The following is a 4545-nucleotide window of genomic DNA, read 5'->3' as shown; positions in this document are numbered from 1 at the left end:
ACTAATCGTGGCAGCCCTACTTCTGATCAACCATTCCACTTGTGCACCAGAACAGGGTGTAATACATTTATACCATTTTTGTGTATGTTAATAAAGGGTAGAAGAAACACAAACCCAGCCAGACCTAAGCTGCATACTGTACATACAGGCAGTGGTAACTTCTGTTCACTTTCAATTAAGTCTATAAAAACACATGTGAACCCACAGTTCAGCTTCTGTGTTCAAAAATATTGCTTTTGCTGGTCCCTACGCCAATTATTAAGTGTTTTCTTGGGCTGTATTCATTGATCACCCAGTGGAGACTTCTCAATTGTAAAAACGCTGAATTTTGACCAATACTGGACTCTGATTTGGCAGTGACATGTTAGTGGTGTCCTTTTCACAAAACTTAAATGTCAGCCGTTTAAAAATTGATCACGAAGGAAAAATGAATAATTGCAGTTTTTGCCCGGGTGGGATTTGATGTCACCAAGTCTTTCATTTATCAGAAAACAGCTGTGAAAGTAAAAGCCTGGAGCAAGATTCACAAGAAGGCTGGATCAACAAACCTGAAAGTTGTAGGTATGTTGCCAAAAGACTTTACTGGAACTCAGGATTCAACAGCCACCTGTCAATTTAAAAACAATTTACATACCCAATTACGGACAAAAAGCTTAGAAGCTTTCTAACCTTTCACTGACACATACTGATTTGTGTTTGGTGATGGAGGCTGATACTTTCTCAAAATGTATGAAAAACAATAAACTTCCAAGACAGTCTACAGCAGCTCCCCTCATTCCTGGTCCACCCTGTCTGTTTTTCAGTTCTCTAAGCCCTGCTAGCTGCTGATTCGCTCAGTCAGATGTCTCTTATTCTGACTGAATGAACACACCTGGTCCAGGTAATCAAGAGCAAGCAGTGCAGGGAGTGCTGGAAAACATGCGAGGTGGTAGATCTCAAGGACCAGGAATGAAGACCCCTGGTCCAGATAGTCCAACTGCACTCACACGGCACCAGATTCACTTGCAACTAAAATCCTTTTTTTTTTATTTGTTATGAAAAAAGCATTATTTACCTAAAATAATCAGTGTCCAAAGAACAAACCTCTGAGGGAGACCAATATCTGTGTTTGATATTAACATTTTACAACAAACCATTATCTACATACAATCCTCAACTTGAATGTTAAAGCACATGGATAAAAGTTTAAATTGTGGTCTTTCAATTAATTTAATATAACTGATTTTTTTCAGGAGCAAACTTGTTCAGAAACTCCTTGCTTAATTTCACGTCTCTCTTGCCTGCAGGTCTCCAGAGTTGTTCAGAAATCCACAGGGACTTAATGCAGGGCTTTTTTTTTTTTTCAGCTAAGACTATAATACTCATTAATTCCTGCTGCGGTGACTTGTCTTATCTGATCCTCTCTTGGATGTCAGCCCCAGCTTTGCTTACTGTACTGCTCACTCTGAGACAACCTTAAGACGGAGAGCAGCCAGGTGTTATGAGCAGACGTTTCTCCAAGCTCAACTAGTATTCATGGGAATGTTTGACCATTTAAACTGAAGCATGGAAAAGGGAAAAAGGGAAGTTGGACTAGAAGACTCGGATTGTGGACAAACATTAGCTCATTATCTTTATTGGTACTTTTGTACACTGGTGCACAGTCATATCTGAAATGTTCCCACAACGGTTTGACTAAGGAATTGCAATGCTAACATAATCAGAGCTCTTTTTATTCAAAACTAAAGGCCCTCCAGATCATTTAAATTTATTTTTATTAACGGCCCGATGTTATCTTGCGCTTATTTCTAATTTGCATAATGTTGACAGAATTTATTTTTATTCAGAGTAAAATATTGAAAGTCGTTTAACCCTTTAACAGCTGAGTCGTGGGTGACTCTTAAACACAAAATCTTTAACATACTTTAAAAGTTACAGTAAAATCATAGAACATAAGCACTGGAGCTCCGGTGGGTTTTTCGTTGATTTATTCTGGAATCATATTCCTACCTGTTTTTATTATTAGTAAAGGCAAAAAGTTACATTTTTAAAGTTTTAAAAGTGTAGTTTTAGTGTGTTTAATAAATGTTTATCCTGTTGGGCCTGCAACCTGAGGAGTGTTTTGGATTTTGGTCCTCTGTGCGATTGAGTTTGATTGCGTGACCTCTGGTAGTCTTCACAGCATTCATCTGACCCGACTCTGTCAGTGCTCTACCGCTTTGTGGCTGAGTTGGTGTTGTTCCAAACACTTGCAATTTGTCACGACACCACTGACAGTTGAAATTTTTATTGAGTTCCAAGTAGAATTTGAAGCATACTTTTAATTTTGTGGAGTGTCATATGTAAAAAAAAAAAAAAAAAACGTGCCAAAGTAGCACGTCCTGTGGAGGAACATTCTTCCTAATGTGTTACGATCCAGTTGGGACATGTTTTAGAAATTTACATTTTATTATCTCATTTTATTTAGTTGGATTTATAAAATTAAATTTCTTCAAACTCAGAAATACTGAAAAGGTGAAAAGGTTCTACACCCGTTTGGCTTAAAAATGGACTGCACTAAACAGCAAAATACAAAGCTTATTAAATGGGTCTAAAAAAGGGAACAAAGTTTATTTTTAAAGAGCAGTTTCATTCATATACTCAGAACTTAGAATCCAAGACTCACACCATGTTTTGATTCAAGATTTAGGATTCAAGATCAACTTTATTTATCTCCGCAGGGAAATTCTGTTATATTAGTGGGATAATAATAAGGAAATGCACAAAAACATAAGGAATTTAAAGTCTTAAAAATATATTTACACACGTAGCTGCAGAGAAAGACTTTGTACTTATAGACACATGTCAAATGATAAGTTAAAATAGAACAAAACAGAGTAAAAAAACAGTAAAAAAATACCCAATTAATGTAACTGTAACTATAAAATCATTCACAGTGATATTTTGATTATGATTTTGCTGTTTTCAGCCAAAATAAAATTAAAAAGTGTTGTTTTCAAGGACATCCTTCACCTCTGAGTTGTGGCAACCCCACTCCCCTTTCCCATCAACTGAAAGCTCTCTGTTTGCATTCTTCCCTGCTAGCTTACAGCCCCTCGCAACCCTACCTAGCATTATTGGTGCAACAAAAACAGCTAGCAATATCGGAGCAATCCATTCATACAGTTTGGAGCCAGGCGCCAGCTCGGAATAGCATTTTTTCCATTGACTTGAACAGTGCAATTTTAAGTTTCATTTTTTAATTTGAATAAAAATGCTATTTTAAGTTTGATTTTCTTAAATTATGTCCTCCATCAAGAGAAAAATGCCACAAGAATTTAAAAAAAAAATCACCAGAGTAGGTTTTTAAAAATCAATTTATAAGAATTTTACTGCTAACCATCATTTGGATTTATTAGTTTCATTTAAAGACACTAAACGCTATTAGCTTCAGGTCCCTAAAATAGATTTCTGTTTCTAACTTCTGCACTTGTTAAGCAATTCCTTGTCTGTCAAATCTGTTAATTAATCTTTGAAAGTAGTGTTTTGCTAGCTTTGGGCTAACGTAGCCTAGCTTTCCCATCACAAGTGTTGTGGTAAATGAGCCTTGAATTAGTTCATCGATCGGAGCTGGAGCCGTTGTTGGCGGCTGGCCCCGACCATATGTTTGTGGTTAAAATGAGCGTGTATCATTCGAACTTACACTTTTCCAAAGACATAGAAACATGATGACATTTATTGATTATTTTAAGCTTTTGTGTGTGTGTTTGTCTGTTCTGTTCTTTCCTGCTGGGTTCATGGTTCAGCACGGGTGGGAGGTGTTAGCTTGGTGAGAGGGATTACCTATATCTCTAGGCCTCCTATTCTCTCCCCTGAGCAGTGTCAGGTCTCATTACTTCTGCCCTCCAACTCAGATAGTCTGGCTTTAGCTGGATACATTTAAAATGCCAGGCAACCTGGCTGGCCAACTACATTAGGCTTAGAGTCCAGTGATATAAATGTACAATGTCTTAGAGGCTTTTCCTCTGGAACCAGACAGGTAAACTTCCCCCTAGAGCTGGTGTTGATGGCAAATAATCCCTTACTTGTTTAAGTAAAATGACTCTCTACATGTCAGGTCTGCAAGACTATTTACAAAATATTAAAGTGCACCTGCTTAATTTCAATCTAGTTTTTGGCATAACACTTTCTGATTTTTGGCAGGTTGAACAAATAGGTTAACAGAAATCAATTTATGAGAAACACCTGTTCAACTGCTCGTTAACACAAATTTCTAATCATCCAATCATATGGCAGAACCTCACTATATTTAGTCATGTAGACTACAGCAGCAAAAGATCACACCGGGTGCCACTCCTACGAAGAACGGGAAATTGAGGTTACATTTTGGACATCATCCATTGTCTCCAATTTTACTGTCCATGTGGACAGTGACTATGACGCCATATCTATAGGGTGTTAGTGTGGCCGAGTGCTGAGCATCAGTTACACTCAAAAATGTTTAGTTAAATTCTCTAATTCGCTGTTTTTTAACTTGTCAAATTGCACTTTTGAATCATTGTGGACTTTAGAAATATTAACTTTATT

This window comes from Oryzias melastigma, linkage group LG18 (genome assembly GCF_002922805.2).
Source record: "Oryzias melastigma strain HK-1 linkage group LG18, ASM292280v2, whole genome shotgun sequence".
Lineage (NCBI taxonomy): Eukaryota > Metazoa > Chordata > Actinopteri > Beloniformes > Adrianichthyidae > Oryzias > Oryzias melastigma.
This window is presented reverse-complemented; position numbering follows the sequence as displayed.